Genomic DNA, 21537 nt, shown 5'->3' on the forward strand with positions numbered 1-21537 from the left:
AGTTCATGAGATAAGAAGGCATGAATAATTTCCAGGGTGCCCTCCAAGGTAGAACAGCAGTCTCTGGTGGTTCTGGAAGAGTCTGTCAAAATCGGCTTCCAGAAGGAGCATGCATCCGAACAAAGAAATTCCTCCTCTTTTTGGACAAAACTCCAGAATTGACTGGACTTCTTCCTCCCACTCCCATTTCGCTCGGGTTGTCACTGTTAACTGCTGAGCTTGGGGGAACAAAAGCAAACTGAGAAAGTGGAACTGGAAAGGCAGTACGAGTTTTATTTCCACATCTTCTATTTTGTACTTGATTTTAGAAAATAATTACCTATCTCTAATATCAATTCTTGCATTTGTAAGAGAAAATAGGGCTTTGGAGCGTTGACAAGTACCATAGGGCTATACCTCTCCACCAACCCAGTCCATGTTACATCATGAATGCAGCTGGACACTGTTTCCTGCTGAGCCAGAGGGGCTTCAAAACCCTACTCTAGGGGCCACTGCAAATCAGTCAAATTGAGTCTTGAAACAAATTATGTTTACAGTAGTGAACATGATTTTTTTGTTAGTCACTTAGTTGTGTCCAACTCTTTGCGACCCCATAGACTGTGGCCTACCAGGCGCCTCTGTCCATGGGATTTCCCAAGCAAGAACACTGGAGTGAGTTGCCATTTCCTCCTCCGAGGTATCTTCCCCACTCAGGGATCAAGGCTGATCTCCTGCATTGCAGGCAGATTCTTTACTGACTGAGCCACCAGGGAAGCGCTATAGTAGTGATAAAGACAGTTAATGCTGTTTCAGGGTTTGTGTACTCACAATAGTACTAACTCTTATTATTTCTATTTATAGGTGGGAAAACAGTAAGACAAAGTGATTCTGAGAAAGACATTGATATGAAAGCCTTTCTTCTCTCTTCTTAGTCTTGACTCGGAGCAAAAAGGAGGGAATTCCTGCTGTGAAGGCTTCTGCCTTCTCAGAGAAGCCCTACAAAATATGTTTCTGCCCTCATTTTCCTCTCTAGAGCCATGTACCTTTGTCTGGTAGAGAGGAGAATATTGGCCTCCAGTTGGCCACGGAGCATGGAAAATCTTAGTTCTTGGACCAGGGATCAAACTCCACCCCTTAATTGGAAGTGTGGAGTCTTATCCATTGGACTTCAAGGGAAGTGCCCAGAGCTAGGTTTTAAAGCTAGGTTTTCAACTCTAAAGTGCATAGAATGGGAGAAAAAAAAAAAAAAAAGGAGTTTACCAGACCCTCAGAGAGGGGTCAGCAGGATAGACAGGAAAACATGCTGGTCTAGGGGTTAACAGACAGGGAGTGGTGTCCTGACTCAGCAGCTGACTTCAGCAAGTCACACAGCCCTCCCAGCCTCCTCTCTACCCATCTCTGTTTGTTTAAAATGTTGACATTGACCCTTGGCCTTCCTTCGTGCCATGAGGACACAGCTGACTCTGTGCAGAGACAGGAGGTGATGTCAGCAGCCTCTCCCTGGGCTGCTCCTTCATTTTTCATCCGCCTTGATCTCCATCTCTCTCTCTGTCCCCATCCCCTCCACCCAGGCTGGCGCCACCTTCTCACAGGTCTGAAACAGGGCAGGATGGGGACATGGAGAGGGCAGGATGGGGACATGGAGAAAGCAGGATGCAAGAGTCCCTGAGAGGCCTTGTGGCAAGGGCTCCTTTCCTGGCTGTTAAAGGTTTTTATGGGGAGATGGGTGCACGGGAGTCTTAAGGCAAAGAGCAAATAGACTAAAGATCAGGACACTGGCCAAGCAGACTGTGGGATGGGCCTGGCAGGCACCTGGTAGAACTCAGTGAGGAAGACTCCTGACCGGGACTGGAGGGTCCCCAGGCTCAGAGGATTACCTTAGGAATCCAGTTACTAGATCAGGGGAGCAAGGTGGCTCTAAGACCCTGCCTGTCCTGGGCTCCTGAGCTCTGAGCTGGGGAGGCTGAGCCTTCACAAGGCAGAGGGTCTGGGGAGAGAATGGGGGCAAGTGCCCACGGACACAGCTGACCAAGAGGGCTGCCCACGCAGCCTTTGATGTGCTCAGAAGCCTGCCCTGTCTTGTTCGCCTGAAGTTTGCAAATGGTCAGAGCCTATGGAAGTCAAAGCAGGGCTTCATTTCTCTCCTGCCCATGATCACAGAACAGGATCTGGTCTATCTGTCTGGATAAGTGTGGACCCTGAGTGATGTTCAAACCCATCTCCTCATATCTACATTTTGGGTCAAATTTCATAGGGGTTGTAACTTAGGAACTGCTCCCAAGTTCCTCTGGAAAAGATTTGACTTCCAACCTGACTAAGGCAGCCTAATGGGCTTTCAGTACTAGAAAACACCAAGGAAGAACCAATGTCCTCCAGGAAGATGACGGGAACCCCACCTCTCTGCATTCAGAGGCCTCCACTAACTTACAAATGATAACCTCTCCAAGAAGATATGTAAGAGTCCTTTTCTTATTTTCTGGAAAGATCTTTCCAGTGGAATCACATCAGGTCAAGTTATTCCCAACAGCCTATTCCCTCCAAAGTAGTGTCCAATCTCCTTATGTTGGCTGAAAAGACACAAAATCATAATCTGACCCCAGGTATCCTATAATTTTTGCACTCTTCTGCACACAGCGCTCTCCACAGGCCCAGGTACACTGGAATCATGTCTGTTCAGTGGACCTGCTGAATCATTTCATGATTTCCTGTCTTTGTGTGTTCTTTAATTCCATACATATTTATTAAGCATCTCAGGGGTACCACGCTGTGTTCCAGGCCTCGGGAAGAGAGAACAGGACATTCAAATTTCCTACATTCATAAAGAGAAATAGACATCAAACTAACAAACAAATAAGTATATAAACAATGTCAGTGATAAATACTCCTGGGAGAGTTAATGCCAGATAAAGGGATAGAAAGTGATAGAGGCCATCATTTTAAAGCAGGTAAGAAAAGTAACTTTATAGAGGATGTCCAAGCAGAGACTTGAATGAAAGCAAGGAATCAGCCATGAAAATATCAGAAGAAGAAGGGGGTCACTCCCAGATGGAGTGGTCAGAGTGGGACATTGGTGCATGAGGTTAAGAAATTCCCTCCTCCTACCCAGGTTACATTCAAGCGGAGGAGATAGACACTCCAGAAATAATGTTATACCACCTGGACCCTACTCTGACTCACCTGTGACGATCACTCAAATAAGAGGGAGCAGCGTGGTGTGATGACTATTATTGCCTATGTGTGTCAGATCAGTTCTCCTAATCATCCAGTTCCAGTTTCTTGGGTCTCCTCATTGCTCCATTGGAGAAGGACATGGCATCCACTCCAGTATCCTTGCCTGGAGGATCCCTTGGACCAAGGAGCCTGGGGGACTGCAGGTCCATGGGGTTGCAAAGAGTCGGGCATGACTGAGTGACTAACACTTATTGCTCCATATTCTCAGATCTCAAGCGGATGGAATAGTGGTGGTCCTCAAGCAGGACATCCTCTGGCCATGTCTTCTCGGTGTCCCATAATACCCCAGTGTCTGGTCCTGCCACATATCTACTGTAGGACTCTCTGGGAACAGATCAAGGCATTTTAATTTTAAAGAGTGGGTTTGATAAAAAGTCTTTCCATCCAACATTTCAACATTTTTAATCTAGTGTCCTTATGCTTAAACATTTCTCATGATAGGTGAGTTCATTCCCCCACCCACACAGCCAGTGAGCTCCTGCCCATTTTGAGCAGTTCACCTCATTAGAAATCAGTCCTTTATTGCAGAACACAAACCTAATTCCTAATGATTCAGCAGTTCCAATCAAAGCTGTACAGTAGATGCCTGTGGCCCTTAGAGATAGTCTGCTTTATTGCCTGGAGGTTTAATGTTTAACATGGATTATCAGTAATAGAAATAGATTTCACTTATCTGCCTTCTCTTGAAAAATCAGAAGACTTGTCAACAGAGGGTTGGTTTCTGCTTCCCTAGTGGCTCAGAGGTAAAGAATCCCCCTGCAGTGCAGGAGACCTGAATTCGATCCCTGGGTGGGGAAGATCCCCTGGAGAAGGAAATGGCACCCCACTCCAGGATTCTGGCCTGGAGAATCCCATGGGCTGAGGAGCCTGGCGGGCAGGCTACAGCCCACAGGGTTGCAAAGAGTCGGACACAACTGAGCAACTGGCGGGCACACTTAGCCCTTTAGCAGTTGCCGCCTGGCTTTAGTTGCACTCTGAGTGAGCCCCAACACTTCATCCACCTTGCTCATTCTCATCATGTTCCCAACCTCTGCAGAGGTTGAACTGAAGACCTCTCTTTCCTGCCTCTGCTTCTGGGAAGGTTAACAGTCCTCCAGTATCCTCCATCTGACAGCCAGCCCTGCTCTGGATTCAGGGGCCATCGCTCTCTTGAGTTTCTCAAGCCCAGCATCCTCGCGGTGTTCAGCTCCCTGGCAGGGTCAGGCTTCCAAACTCTCTGCCATCTTGGTTTCTCCTCTAGATTCTTCAGTTTGTTAAGATTCCCCCTCTAACCAAGAAGCAGCGTTCACCAGTTGGGAGGCCAGTACGGCTGACACACGTTGAATTTTTCAGGTTTGTTTCCTGCTTGGAAACTCTGGGTTTGTACTTGTTCAGGTTTCTCCAAGCCCTCCCACCACAGCTCTTGTTTCATTTGATTCAATGTACCTTTGACATTTTAATTTTACCCTCCTTTCATTTGTCTGCCGCCTGCCCAATTCGCCCACGCGTCATTCAAGATTTTATTAAGAGATTATTGCTTACCTACGAAATAAATCTCCTCAGATCTCAGTAGCTGCCAGTTCAGGTTCACTTAATAATGTCCTCCTTGATCTTTTGCAAACAGTTTCACACTTGATTAAGAATCTTGGTAAACCTTTCCAACATACACACACGCATATGCACTTATCCACACACTAATATGCAGCAGGCTAACGTATTGATTCTTGTGACTTTCTGCTAAGAACTGTATCTTGATTGGGAAGGAGCGTCTTATAAGTGACCTAAGAACGCAGTGACCTGAGAATTGACTGCCAAAGTTACCTAGGAAGGTAATAGAAGAATTCAGTAAAGCTGCCGTCTTTTCAGAGTAGACATTGCCAACTCAGACAGTTTAATTGTTTTGAACATGAAGGAAATTAATTTAGTATTCTCTAAACATGCCTCCCATTAGCTTGGGACCACTAGTCCTGAAAAGAAGAAAAGCAAAACAGATGAACCAAAAGGAAATAAGAAAGAGATTTCCTTTTTCACGAAATTAAATTGCTTCTTGGTTTCCACTATTTTCTTTGTTACATAGATGCAACAGGAATGCCCTTAGGACTGTGATGGAGTAGTAATTGAGCACTTACTATATACGAGTATCACCTAGCCGTCTTTTTATTGGATCCTCAGCGGCTCCATGGAAGACAGGAGACAGAGGCTCAGGGCAGGGAGGTGACTTACTGAGGTTGTCAGGAGGACTGCTTCTGCATCTTGCCAGGTGTAGGCAGTGGAGAGCAAGGAGGAGGTGTCACTTTTCTTCACTGAACTGTTTTATTTTAGGGCAGCTTCTCTCTCCTCAACACCTGGTTTCCTCCTGGAGCACGTTAGCTGTTATTATTTAAGGTGATAGGGAACTTCAGAGATGAGGAGAAAGAATGCATATAGCACAGGTCTTAACACATAGTATAGACTCAATAAATGGGCTTCCTGGTGGCTCAGACAGTGAAGAATCTGCCTGCAATGCGGGAGACCTGGGTTCAATCCCTGGATCAGGAAGATCCCCTGGAGAAGGGAACAGCTACCCACTCCAGTATTCGTGCCTAGAGAATTCCATGAACAGAGGAGGCTGGTGAGCTACACGACTGAGTGACTAACACACATGCACATCCACACATACTCAGTAAATATCATAGAAAAGAGCATAGAGTTCAGGGCAACAGAGCCTCCCTCTTCACGGTCATGCAGGACAAGGTCAAGCAGAGATGATTTGCTCATTCAACAAATATTTCTTGAAAAAGTAATGCATTCCAGGCAGAAACAAACTGGGAAGAAGGGAATTGCCTAGTGCAAAGTCCTTGATATAGTTTTAGTAGATTGACTCTACTCTTTTTCTAGAGAAGACATAGACCTAAATCAAGCTAGTAACTTAATCAAGATCAAGTGACTGGTTCCTGGAAGAGACTGAGGTCCAATCTACATTTGCTCAATTTTCCAAATGCTTGAGCTTCTGCTGAATCATTCCACTTCTTCTTGGGGAAGATTTCAGATTTCTGTCACCTGATTGGGAAGCTGCAGGGTGGGGAAGTGAGAGCAGAAGTGAAGGGGAATGAGTGGAGGGTTAGTGGAGAGAGGGGTCAAGGCAGAGAGCTCTTAGACTTACAGACCAGTGCCCCAGGCTTGGCAGGGATCCAGGCCAGACCGAAGAGAAGCTTCTGAGGCTTGAGAAATCACGGAGCATACCTTAGGACTCAGCTCACCTTCCTCTCCTCCACTGAGGCCTCACGGCTCTACTACTTGCTCTGCAATCAAAAACAGCCCTTCATCTCCTGAGCCAGTGAAGACGGGAAGACCTAAGGACCAGAAATTCAATTTGTGAACTAATGTAATCCTGAGAGTGGGAACCCCATTTTGAAGTCAGTTTTTATGAGACACAAGTGGCCTAAATAACATGTTAAAAGCCCAGGCCAGAGGAAGTGGTACTAATATGAAGGTCACTGACCTGTAACTGCAAGGAAGGGCCTGACCTGACCCCTTCCCTCTGTCCCTAAGTTCTGTACTCACCTGTGTCACTTGTGGGAGGTGTCCTAGGGTTGTGTAAAGAATGAGGGTTTGGAAACAGGTTCGAATGATGGTTCTCCACTTACGTGTCAAATGGCACATGGCTTTTTGAGGGCAACATCAGCAAGATAGCTTGGTTTAGCTGAGGCACAGAAAGAGATTGCTGGACATCACCCTGCGGAACCGAGTCTCGGAGAAAATCACAAGTATGGGTGCTTCCAGGTCTCTCTCTTTTGTCTTCTGCCACTGCATCTGGGTTTCATACGACCCTCCTGTAAATAAGATCCTGCCAGGGACAATGGATTATGAACCTTGAAGAACCTCAGAGCTCACAGGTTGACCACCAGAGAGAGATTAACATGCTCTCCACAGTATAAATTCAGATGTCTCAGGAAAAGAGTCTGGTCGGTTCAACACAGGTCACGTGCTCACCCCTGGACCAATTAACTGTCCAGATGAGCAAAATTATCAATGGTAGCATATGGAATGAGGGAATAACTTCCCCCAAAGGATTATGAGATTCCCAGTAAAAGGGTGTGAGACCAGAGGAAAACAGCCAGATGTCCTTATCTTCTGAAGGAATTCTACTGAACCTCAATTTGGTCATTAATAGCATTGGAGTAATAGTTATCTTACAAGTTTATTATAAAGATTAACTTCAATAAAATGAGAATATAGCACTTACTGTAAACACAATGAGCTTTTATTATTCACAAATTGAACAGCTTTTATCTTTCTTAAACTTTTATTATTTCCCCCATGACTAATGTAAGCATAAAGTAAAGCTCATTACTAAGAATATGGAAAGTGAAAATATGAGTGGAACAAGTCTCCCATATTCTATATTGATGCTCTTGTAACTTTCTACACGATTATGTAAAATACCTTCACCCACTCATTTCACTTAGTGTAAATCACAGATGTGTTTTTACATGTTTTTGTAGAAGAGGGTATAGATTGAACTTGGTCTGTAACTACTGATGGGTCAGGTATGTCTAGTGAGAGAGGGAGAATATATATATTCTCCAATGCATATTTTCATGTGCTACTTTGCAGATAAGGAGCCTCGGTTGATGAGAAGGGAAATAGCGAGTGTGCAGATGGCCTGGTGACGTTTGTGGAGGCCATGTGGACATACAGTTGAACTTGGAGAAAAGACCTTCAGTTAATTTGGAGGGGAATTCTTAGAACGTCATGAAAAGGATGATTCTCCAACTTCTTTCAGAAATGCGATGAGAGGACTTCCCTGGTGATTCAGTGTTTAGGACTTCTCCTTTCAACGTAAGAGGTACAGGTTCAATCCCTAGTCAGGGAGCTAGGATCCCACATACCTCGTGGCCAAAAAATCAAAACATAAACTGAAGTGATATTGGAACAAATTCAAAAAGACCTAAAAATGGTCTACATTAAAAAAAAAAAAAAAAAGAAACCTTAAGAGAAATAAAATGAGATCTTGAAGACTTGTAACCGCATGGCCTTGCTTTTCTCTGGTACCAGGGGGACTGTGATTTCAGAAGCATCAGAGACAACTGTCTTGGGACAGGCTTGTGAGTCGTGCACCCAGCAGCAGGAATTTTGAAGGTAGTGGTCATCGGAAAAAACTCAGGCAGGGAAAACAAAAGCAGAAAGAGAATGCCTCTTCGGGGCTTCAGGTACAGACCACCCTCAGCCCCACCCCTGGGCCACGCACTACATGAGACATTCTCCTTTGATGATGTTCGGAAATAACTGGGTGAGACTTCTTAAACAGATGAAGGCAAAAGCTAATGACTTCTCACAAAATACTATACATGCTCAGGTGAGGTGTAGGGGAATTCATTATGAACTCTAAGCAAGCATCAGTTGTACATCTTCATGTCTACATAGCTGCTATTCTATCAGAGACCACTAGAACTTCTTTATTCATTCCCTTATTATTTACTGTTTGGATGGCTCCCAGTTGACCATTATGATAAAATCTATAATCATGAACAGTGACCCACTAAGCATTTGGTTGGGCTTATGATAATTTTTAAATGTAATATGGATGAAAGAAAATAGGTTTTTCAGTCCCCAAGAAGAAAAGAATAAGATCATTGTGTACTGATTGATCAGTGTACAAATTAGTGAGTCAAGTAATTAAAGTGGATCAAGAGAATTATTACCCTAGATCTTCTATGATGTATTTTAACTCAGTAGTTATATAAGAAGTAAGAAATGTTATAGTGCATGCAATGTGTGTGTGCATGCTTAGTCGTGTCCAGCTCTTTTGCAACCCCACGGACTGCAGCCCACCAGGCTCTTCTGTCCATTGGATTTCCCAGGCAAGAAAACTGGAGTGAGTTGTCATTTCCTTCTCCAGGGAAGAGTCCCCACCCAGAGACTGAACCTGCATCTCCTGTGTTTCCTGCATCAGCAGGCAGATTCTTTACCACTGAACCACCTGGGAAACCCACAGTGTGTATACATATGCGTGTGTAATTGCATGCTGTGCTGTGCTTGGTCGCTCAGTCGTGTCTGACTCTTTGTGACCCCATCAAGGCTCCTCTGTCCATGGAATTCTCAGGCAAGAACACTGCCTGTGGTAGCCATTCCCTTCTCCAGGGGATCTTCCCCATTCAGGAATCAAACCTGGGTCTCCTGCATTACAGGCATATTCTTTACCATCTAGAGCCGCCAGGGAAGCCCTATAAACAATCATTAAAGGCAATGTTAGAAGGGTGCTTTGCTCAATCTTGGGACATCTTATGTCCTTGTGTTACCCAAACTAAGGAAGTGCTTGCTTCTTATTGGCCTCAATCATGAGCAGTCACTACTATGAATCTGGTATCAGAGGTTTCCTTTTCTGTCTAACCAAATTCCAATTCTTTAAGCTAACTAATCCATGTGAGTCAGGACTCCAGTGGCCCACAAAAGGGATCCATAGCCCCAAGAATGTCTTTTGGAGAAATCGTCTGAAAATGAGCTTCTTAGAAACTTGTGGATTTTGTAAAGGCCTTTCTGGAGTTGGGTGGAACTGTGGATTGTCCTCCAGGCCCCTCAATCCTGTTTTCAGCAAAACAGATTGCTGTGTATTAGTTTTATTGTTTTACTGTCCCAGAAAAGGTTTGCTTGGAGCCTAATACTGATCAAGCACTTTCTTTTTAGATTTATTTTTTATTGGGCTGCTCTAGGTCTTAGGTGCAGTATTCAGGATCTTCCAGATTCACTGTGGCATGTAGGATCTTTAGCTTCAGCATATGGGATCCAGTTCCCCAGCCGGGGATCAGACTGAAGCCCCCTGCCATGGGAGTGTGGAGTCTTAGCCACTGGACCAACAAGGAAGTCCCTCAAGCACTTTCTCCTCGACAACACTGTAGGAGTCCCTGTTGGTCCCTGCTGGTTCCCTGCACCGTCACACCCAGCTCTGGCCCTTGCCAGATTTGAGATTCTTCTGTAGTCCTCTCTGTAAACAGCTTAGCTGTCCCCTAAGGTTGCTGTGAGAAATAGATTTAAGGGACTAGATCTGATAGACAGAGTGCCTGATGAACTATGGACGGAGGTTTGGTGACATTGTACAGGAGACAGGGATCAAAGACCATCCCCATGGAAAAGAAACGCAAAAAGGCAAAATGGTTGTCTGAGGAGGCCTTACAAATATCTGTGAAAAGAAGAGAAGCAACAAGCAAAGGAGAAAAGGAAAGATATTCCCATGTGAATGCAGAGTTCCAAAGAATAGCCAGGAGAGATAAGAAAGCCTTCCTCAGTGATCAATGCAAAGAAATAGAGGAAAGCAACAGAATGGGAAAGACTAGAGATCTCTTCAAGAAAATTAGAGATAACAAGGGAACATTTCATGCAAAGATGGGCTCAATAAAGGACAGAAATGGTATGGACCTAACAGAAGCAGAAGATATTAAGAAGAGGTGGCAAGAATACACAGAAGAACTGTCCAAAAATATCTTCACGACCCAGATAACCACGATGGTATGAGCACTCACCTAGAGCCAGACATCCTGAAGTGTAAAGTCAAGTGGGCCTTAGAAAGCATCACTATGAACAAAGCTAGTGGAGGTGATGGAAGTTCAGCTGAGCTATTTCAAATCCTAAGAGATGATGCTGTGAAAGTGCTGCACGCAATATGCCAGCAAATTTAGAAAACTCAGCAGAGGCCACAGGACTGGAAAAGTTCAGTTTTCATTCCAATCCCAAAGAAAGGCAATCCCAAAGAATGCTCAAACTACCACACAATTGTACTCATCTCACACGCTAGTAAAGTAATGCTCAAAATTCTCCAAGCCAGACTTTAGCAATATGTGAACCGTGAACTTCCAGATGTTCAAGCTGGTTTTAGAAAAGGCAGAGGAACTAGAAATCAAACTGCCAATATCCGCTGGATCATCAAAAAAGCAAGAGAGCTCCAGAAAAACATATATTTCTGCTTTATTGACTATGCCAAAGCCTTTGACTGTGTGGATCACAATAAACTGTGGAAAATTCTGAAAGAGATGGGCATATCAGACCATCTGACTTGCCTCTTGAGAAACCTATGTGCAGGTCAGGAAGCAACAGTTAAAACTGGACATGGACCAACAGACTGGTTCCAAACAGGAAAAGGAGTACATCAAGGCTGTATATTGTCACCCTGCTTATTTAACTTATATGCAGAGTACATCATGAGAAACGCTGGGCTAGATGAAGCACAAGCTGGAATCAAGATTGCCAGGAGAAATACCAATAATCTCAGATATGCAGATGACACCACCCTTATGGCAGAAAGTGAAGAGGAACTAAAAAGCCTCTTGATGAAAGTGAAAGAGGAGAGTGAAAAAATTGGCTTAAAGCTCAACATTCAGAAAACTGGTCTCATCACTTCATGGGAAATAGATGGGGAAACAGTGGAAACAGTGGCAGACTTTATTTTTTGGGGCTCCAAAATCACTGCAGATGGTGATTGCAGCCATGAAATTAAAAGACACTTACTCCTTGGAAGGAAAGTTATGACCAACCTAGACAGCATATTAAAAAGCAGAGACATTGCTTTGCCAACAAAGGTCAGTCTAGTCAAGACTATGGTTTTTCCAGTGGTCATGTATAGATGTGAGAATTGGACTGTGAAGAAAGCTGAACACCAAAGAATTGATGCTTTTGAACTGTGGTGTTGGAGAAGACTCTTGAGAGTCCCTTGGACTGCAAGGAGATCCAACCAGTCCATCCTAAAGCAGATCAGTCCTGGGTGTTCATAGGAAGGACTGATGCTGAAGCTGAAACTCCAATACTTTGGCCACCTGATGGGAAGAGCTGACTCATTGGAAAAGACCCTGATGCTGGGAGGGATTGGGGGCAGGAGGAGAAGGGGACGACAGAGGATGAGATGGCTGGATAGCATCACCGACTCGATGGACATGTGTCTGAGTAAACTCCAGGAGTTTGTGATGGACAGGAAGGCCTGGCATGCCGTGATTCATGGGGTCGCAAAGAGTCAGACACGACTGAGCGACTGAAATGAACTGAACTGAACCGAAGGTCGCTGTGGCTCCCACTGTAGCGTTTATATACTAAATGTAGTATGTGTTGTTTGTTACCTTATCTATTATTACATGTTAAATTCCACTGATTTCCCCCACTTCAGTACTCAGCCCCGACAACCTCAGAATGAGGAAGGAGAAAAGAAGAATTTTTTAATATTTCTTTTGTAAGAATTCTTAGTTTATTTCTCCCACAAAGAACAGAGCTTTATTTTATTTTCCCCTGATCATATAAGCAATACATATTCATTATGAAAAATTTGAACAATACATAAAATTATAAAGAAGAAAATAAAAATTAAAACCCCAGCTCTCTAAGCTAACCACCATTAAAATTTTATCATCCTTATTTCAATCCTCTCTTTATGCAAACATGCAGGGAAGAATCTTATCATTTCAACTAAGTGGGGGAATCACCATAATATTATTTTATTCAGTGATAACTTCTTTCTTCTTTCTTCCCCTACCATTTACCAGATAATACACACACACTCTCTTTCTATCCTCCACATACAGATGTATATAGATTTTTTAAAATTTGTTATCTATAAATGATTTTTATATAAATCAAATATATATGTGCTGATATAAGTATGTATGTATAATATATAATAATATATTATATTATATTGTTATAGTTAGTATATATTATATATGTATAATAATATGTATAATATATAGTCATTAAATATATGATAAATCTATTAATTAATTAATGCCTTGATGATTTGTATAATTAATTGTTACTGGGAAAAACCATATTGAGGGCATATATATACTGATTGATATTTCTCTCTCTCTACATCTCTCTCTCATATATCTGTATATCATATACATATATGTATAAACATATATAAATATATATGTCCCCAATATTCCAAATGCATATACATACATATGCATAAGGATAATAGATAATCCATATAAATATATATGATATATATATAATCTATATAAATACAAATATACATTTGTATATAGGGTAACTGTGGAAAGCCAATCATTTGAATCAGGGAGAGAAGCATTCCAACTTATTGACTGTAAAGATGATTTCAGTAAGTGGGCAATTGTTTTCTGTCGAGTGCCTATGATGGCCATTACAGTGTTTTGAGCAGATAAATGACACGATCTGACTCATGTTCTCAAAGAATCACTCTGGTTGTTCTGTTTAAGAAAAAACAATTGTTGGTGGAAACTACCGGAAGAGTTGTGAGGATGCTGTTTAAGGAATCTGGGAGAGAGGGTGGTGTCTCTGAGCAGAGGTGATAGTATGAGGTATGAGAAGGTATGAGAAGCAGTGAAGAGCTGGATACAGCCTGACGGTGGAGCCCACAGGAGTTCTTGTTGTATCGGATGCTGGATCTGAGAAAAAGGGAAGGAGTCAGAGATGACTCGAGGGTTTGGGCTTGCGAATCTGGAAGGATAGAGTTTCCTTCAACTGAGATGGAGAGGGTTGTGTGGTGGGCAGTCTGGGGTGGGGGGCGGGTGACTGCAGATACATATGGGGAGATTCTCAGCACACAGAAGGTATTTAAAAATGACTGACTAGAAGGGAATGTCAATAGAGCAGATCGAGAATATGGTTCCAGACCACTATGACTTTAAAATTTGAGGAGAGGAAGAGAAATCAGCAAAGAAGACTGACAAAGGGATGCCATGTTATAAAAGAGAACTCAAGAAACAGTGAGCGTGTCAGGAACTTGGGGATGATGGTAAACCTCAATTGATATTGCAGTCTCAGGTCAGCATCCCTAGGGAAGAGACACGAAGACAGAGGTGTCCAAGAAGGTGGTGTGTGGGTTGGGACACCTGAGAGGTAGTGAGGGAGGCAGGACTGGGCAGAGGAAGAAGAGAAGCAAGCAATGAGGTTGCCAGGAAGGCTTCAGCCACACTCAGTAGGAACTCTGGAGCAGAAGGTGGCCATTCAGATATTATCTTGAATTGAAATAAAGCCTTTGTGGTCTGGCACAGACTAGTCACTGGATGAAGTCCCCACAAAATGTTGCATGCAATCCCTTAAGGGAAATTCCTGGGAGAGACTAAGCTGTGAGCAGCCAACACTCCTGGCAGCTTCAGGAATGAATGCTTTAACCTTGAAAAGGGAACCTGGGTGGCATGCCACAGCACCCATCTTTGGGAGAGATTAAATTGACCACAGGCTTCCAAAGCATGGAAGTCATCTGTGATCTTCATATGAGCATTTTGGGTGGAATGGTAGCTGGCTTGGAGTGTGGTAAGAGTAAATGGGTGGGAAGAGCTTGAGGAACTGTTCAATACAAATACATAACAACCACATTAATGTATTTTGATGTGAAGACAAGCAACGATAAAGAGCTGTGGTGTTGGAAGAGGAAGTGAGGTCAGAGAAAGTGATGTTCTATTTATAAGTCAATGGTCCTGATCAGAGGGGTAGAAGATCATCGTGATGTAAGGGCCAGGTTTAGAACTCCTGGAGCAATAACCCTGAGGATTCTTCTACAAAGTGTTTTAGATTATTATTTTATTTTATGTCGCATTGCATTTGCAAGAACCTACAAAAATATTGAATATTGATGAAGCTAATGGACTCTCATCTTGTGCTTGATTTTAAGAGAAACAGCTTCAGAGTTTCACTTTTTGAGAATGATGCTTGAGAGGATATTTTTATAAATAATGAATCATTGTATGATCAGTTCCTCGATCATGCCCGAATCTTGTGACCTCATAGTCTGTAGCCTGCCAGGCTCCTCTGTCCATGGGCTTTCACAGGCAAGAATATTGAAGCGGGTTGCCATTTCCTCCTCCGGGGGATCTTCCCCATCCAGGGATCGAACCCACGTCTGTTGTGTCTCCTGCATTGGCTAGTGGATTCTTTACCCCTAGTGCCACCTGGGAAGCCCAATGAAACTAGGTAATGATTCATTTTTCTAATATTGTTTTCCTTAGCTATAACTGTAATAGCTACTGAATTTTATCGGCTTTCTTTCCAGCATCTGATCCTGTGTTCTTACCCTACCTCCCTCCTGCTCTTAGCATGCAGCTCTGCAGTGGAGGGGTTAAGAGCAGGACTGAGAAGCATTACTTCCCAGGTGAGGTTCCTAGCCCTACCACTTTGCTCTGTGTGATCATGGAAGTTTAACTTATCTTCTTAATGCCTTATGTTTCTTATCTTCAAAATTCATTGCTAATTGTTAACCAAACAGGATTACAGTGAGAGAGGAATTGAGCTAATGCATGTAAATCATTTAGCAGATTATCTGGTGCAGAGTTCCTGCTGAAGCCACACTGGCCTTCAACATTTTATTATTCCCATTTTAAGAGGTTTCCTGATAGAGTATCTTTGAAATAAACCCTACCAGATCATAGTACATGATCTTATTAGTTAATGTTAAAATTGTGGCCTCGCCTATGATAAAGAAGGTTTTTGTAACTATTTTTCTATTTTTTATATTTTTATAATTATTTTGTAATGATTGCCATTGTTTTCTTTTTTAAAGAATTTTTCAGTATTTAATATTAACACTAACCTTAGTATCAAGGTTATGCTGGCTGCACGGTTATTTTAAAGGTTGAGCTTTTCGGTTTTCTTGTATTGTCAGAAGTTTTGAAAACACATTGGGAATAAGCCACCTGGTCCTCATCCCATGTTTTAAGGGCAAATCTTTAACCACTTTTCCAATCCTCTTTTTTTAAAATAATTAATCTGTTTCTCTTTCTTCCGAAAGTTTGTAGTTTGATTGGAAGATATCCATCTTTCTGGGTTTGTTTTCATGCTTATTTATTTGCTATGGACGTATACATATTATTAACCTGTAATTCTTAAAAATCTCTTTCATATGTGTTTACACCTCCCATTTCATTTTGAACCATGAATATTTTACTATTTTTCTTTTTTTCATTAGTCAGGGTCAGAAGGCATTTATTTATATCATTAATCTTTTCAAAGAATCAGATTTTTTGTATATTTATCTTAAAATACATTCCTTTTTATATATTTCATTAATTTCAGCTTTTATTTGAATAAATCTTTCTTCACTGAGACTTTTTGGGTTGTTCTTGGTTCTTATTTCCTAAGAAGAGGCTTAATTTCCTTTATATTTTGTCTTCCTTCTTATAAAACAATGCCATTACTCTGTATTTTTCTCTCTATACTGATTTATTGTGCCCCCAGGGTTTTGATATAAAGTTCCCTCTTTTTCCTGTTTTTTAGATAGTTTGTAATTTCAGTTGCAATTACCAGGCTTCTTAAAATTCCAAGTAGTTAATAATTTGGGATGATATTTTATTAATTGTTTAAGATCAGTCATATGATTCTGATCACAGCATATAATCTGTCAAATTTCTAGTTTTGAATTTCTTAAGCTTTTTCATAGTCATAAACATGATCAATTTTTGAAAATGTTTGTTAGACATGTGTAAAAATGTATAATATATATTCAAAGAACAAAGGTAATATATATATATACACACACATACAATTTATAAATATGCACAACATGTGAATTAATTCCAGTGTATATAATACTAATGTTGCTGTTTTGACTTTCTTACTGTATGCTTGGTATATTTTTATGCATCTTTTTTATTTTCAGTTTTCTCTATTACTTTGTCTTAAATTTATTTGTGTCAACCATATGGAGACAGGTTTTATTTTTAAATAAGTTTGGCAGTCTTTGTCATTCACATAAAGTATAAAGAACAACTATAAGGATTTTCAGTCTCTTGGACTGCAAGGAGATAAAACCAGACAATTCTAAAGGAAATCAGTCCTGAATATTCATTGGAAGGACTGATGCTGAAGCTGCAACTCCAATACTTTGGCTACCTAATGCAAACTGACTTAATGGAAAAGACCCTGATACTGGGGAAGATTGAAGGTAGGAGGAGAAGGGGACGACAGAGGATAAATTAACTGGATGGCATCACCAACTTGATGGATGTGAGTTTGAGCAAGGTATGGGAGTTGGTGGTGGACAGGGAAGCCTGGCGTGCTGCAATCCATGGGGCAGCAAAGAGTCGGACACGACTGAGTGGCTAAACTGAAACTGATAGAGGATTTAATCCTTTCATATTCTTTCTATCCATTATTTATTGCATGTTTTTTCCTGGTTTTTCCTTGTATTTCTTGTGGCTGGTCTCTTCTAGTTACAATACATCTCTATTTATCCCTTTATTAGTTTAGAGTTTATATTGTCCTTTTTGATACCACCACCAATTACCTCCCCTTTCCTGAAGCTCAGAATTCTTCTATTGTATTAATATAAGGTATCAGTTATTACTTGTAGGCAAGATTTTTAACCCACCTGCCCGTTGCTAGCTTCTTACTTTAGCATAATAAGAATTTTAAAAATATTTTTACTTCTACCTTCTGGTCTATCACACATCTTTAGGGTTTTATTCACAGGAGTTTGGTTCTTCTACTTTTAGATGTTTTGTCTTATAGAATGTGGCTTTTACTTTAGGAATTCTTCTTTGGTATGTATGCTATGCCTTCCAAGACATAATTCTAAGACAAATTACATAATTTTAATAACTACATAATCTCTGTCTCTGCTCTTGGGGCTTTTCTGGTGACTCAGTGGAAAAGAATCTGCCTGCCAATGCAGGAGACTCAGGTTCAATTCCTGCGATGGGAAGATCCCCTGGAGAAGAAAATGGCAACCCACTCAAGTATGCTTGCCTGGGAAATCCCACGGACAGAGAATTATAGTCTGTGGCATCTCAAAAAGAGTCAGACACAACCTAGGAACTAAACGATGACAACCTGGACTCTTAACTTTATTTGCTTTTCACCCTTCCATCCTGTCTTCTCCTGTCTTGAGATCTCTCATTTGATTCCTTTCTTATTTGATTAGAGTCTGTACTTCAGTATTTTCTTCTGTGAGGTATAGGTAATACATTCCCTGAATCCTTAAATACCTGCAAACTTCTTTCACAACAGCAGATAAATATCATCTCAGTTGGAGGTAGAAGTCTTGTGTGAAAATTCATTCTCTTAGCATTCTCACCATGCTATTCATTATCTTCTACTTTGGGACTGTGGGTAAGAATTTCCATGCCAGTTTGATCCTTTTTTATCTTTGTAAATTATTGTTCTTTCTGTATGGAAGCTTTAAATATTTTCTCTTTATCCCTGAGATTCAAAAACGAAGTACCTTGTCTGACTTGGGCTTGGTGTGTCTTGTCTAATATCAGTCTTGCCTAGATCAGACGAAACTTTCAGGATTCAGACTCCAGCCTTTCTTTAACTCAATGCATTTTTAATGTATTAACTGTTTTTTTTTTTCTGTTTTTTAATATCCCTTTATCTATTGTTATCTGTTCACCTGTTAAGTACAATGTTAGTGAACAAATGATATGTAATAGATAAAGTGTCCTTAAACACAAACACATGTAAAACAAAGCTATATATTGATAGACTAATGAAAATGCTGTGGTTAGAAGCTTGTAAGAACCTGACCCTTTATTTCCCCAAAGAGCAATAGTTCAATATTTGTTAATTGAGTGTTTGCAGCATTATGTATAAAATGACAGCCATGAATAATGAAAACTGACATTATCTGGTTCTCTGAAGTCCTTTTTTTTTTTTTTTGCATACTGTAATGTAATCTTGTTATTATTTTGTTTGTTGAGGTTGCCAGATTCTCCGGCATTTTCCCTCTGTGTCTGCTAGTTCCCTCTTGTACAGGCTGCCTATTTCCATTGCCCATTCAGTGGGGCTCAAGTTCAGCTACCAGGGTATCTTAGCATCAGTTCTCAAAGATGAGATAGGCACCTTAGTCTCTGCCCTACAGACTAACAAACTACAAGACTCAGCTCAACAAATGACTTGTCAGTTCCTAGAAAGCTGCTCTGAACTCAAGGTCAACAGGTTTTCCTGGGAATATCTTTTCCAGTCTCTGAACCCTTTGGGAGCCCAAGAGCTTTTCAAGTCCTACTCTGCCTCGTGCTGCCATGTTCTACTCCTTGCTTTGGGATTCTCTGCATTGGTTCTGAGGCATTCATCTGACAGGAGAAGAAATCCTCAGCAGCATTTTATGTCTGGCTTTCTGCATGTCCCAAGGCTTTGCTTTCCTTCACCAGATCTCATATGTCCACCGACTTCAAATTCATAGAGGTGGTTGGCAGGAGGAGTTGAGAAGTGGGTGCAGAAATATGATAAAGTAGCCATCCTTCTAGAATTGGATTCTGAAGCATATTATATACCAGTGAATGCCACCAGATTCGAGGGACACTGTCTTTCTCTACAGTCGCATTACTTGGAGGTCTTGAACTAAATGCAAACCTCCTTTTTACTCCACATGTTGTCACAAGAGACATCCCTCTCTCAATGGTTATCGTTTCTAACACGGCTGCTCATAATGCGATGGCAGATTGGTTTGTCTCTTCTTTTCCTTATTGGCAAGTTGCTACCATTACATGGAAGCAGCTGAACTCTGTAATTATGAGCATTGAAGGGAAAGAATTTCCATAAATGCCACATGTTTTACCAATGTTGTCTCAGATGAGGCTTACCCAGGAGTTTTTGACTTTGCACTTGTGGTAACAATTCTGTTATTGTACACATGATTATTTCCAGGATGAGGAAAATGAAGATACATTTTCTAGTCCACTAACCCTTACCAGCACGCCAAAAATCAGTAGCTTCTCTTGCTACACAGACACTGCCTTCAAGATGACCAACTTCAAGCAGTTTCCGTCAACAGTTTTTATATCCATTTGGTGTCTCAGTTTTAACTAATGTCAGTGTGGGCACACTTCACCACCTGTTTATTAGCATTTTTTTTAAAGCATGTTGTTGTTCATGAAGAACTTAAAAAATGTTTGTTTCACTTAAACATAGGGCTTATAACTCATTACTCTTGTAACATTTTTGTTAATTAACTTTAGAGTGGCCCTTATTTCAGTATCATTTTTTCTTTTAACATTTATGTCCCAATTTGAACATTTCAGAAGCATCATTCCATGCTGGCTAAACCTGATTTTTGGTAAATATTCATGATTTCTGTTGAAGTGTGTTCTATTGGATAAATTTTTGATACTATAAAAAGAGTATCGGATTTAAAAGCAAAAAGTTTAGGTTTAAATCTTTCTCCTACTGGGAAGTTAGTTTATTCTTGATTTGTGTGCCTGCGTTCTTTAACATCTATGAACTTTCATCTTCTCCCTTTAAATGGGAATGAGAATACCAACCTTACAGAGTTCTCCTAACTGAGTCAAGTGTGTGAAAGGGGTGGATTCATAATAAATACTCAAGGAAATACTAAATACATAGTAAATACTCAATTTCAACTAATGAGTTGAAATTGAAAGCCTGAGGAAAAGTCTTAAACATATAATGAGTATTATTAAACACAATTTGCAAGGAAAAAGTTTAACCTGCCTAAGTCCAAGAACAAATACTTTGGACCATTTAAATAAACCCAGTTTATAACCAAAGTGTTCACTCACATCATCAATTTTATCCATTATATTATGTCTGACTTATCTCTGTTTCAGAAAGATTTTATTCCATTTTGCTACTTCTTCTAACTGTGTTTCCTCTAAATAATACAATAATTGCCCTTTAAAATAATCCTAGAATTCAGACTTTTGACTAAATTAGATTTCCCTTTGCCTCAAATTGGAGATATCTGAATAAAATTTCTTTCTTTTTAATGGCATTAAAAAAAAGCAACTCAGAATCAGAATACTGGGGAAAATATTTCAATACTATAAAATTAATGAAATGTACATATGTAAAGATATTTATGTATTTTTATATATGCATATATACACACAACTGGCCAATGCAAAAGTCCAGATAGAAAAGTGGTTAAAACAGCAATAGTACTGTGTTTCATGTCAGTCTCAGCCTATTGATAATTAATGTTTTGGCTGGGCCCGCCCTTGTGGTTCCTATTATGATTGGAAGATGTACATAGCAGTAATCATCAGTAAACTCGGATGGTGACTGCAGCCATGAAATTAAAAGATACTTGCTCTTTGGAAGGAACGGTATGACAAACTTAGCATATTAAAAAGCAGAGCCATCACTGTTTCAACAAAGGTCCAATATAGTCAAGCCATGATTTTTCCAGTCATCATGTACAAATGGGAATGTTGGACCATGAAGAAGACTGAGTGCTAAAAAATTGATGCTTTTGAATTGTGATGCTAGAGAAGACTCTCGAGAGTCCCTTGAAAGGGAAGGAGATCAAACCAGTAAATCCTAAAGGAAATCAGTTCTGAATATTCATTAGAAGGATCGATGCCGAAGCTGAAGCTCCAACACTTTGGTCACCTGATGTGAAGCGCCGACTCACTGGAAAAGACCCTAATGCTGGGAAAGACTGAGGGCAGG

Source organism: Cervus canadensis, chromosome 12, assembly GCF_019320065.1.
Source record: "Cervus canadensis isolate Bull #8, Minnesota chromosome 12, ASM1932006v1, whole genome shotgun sequence".
NCBI lineage: Eukaryota > Metazoa > Chordata > Mammalia > Artiodactyla > Cervidae > Cervus > Cervus canadensis.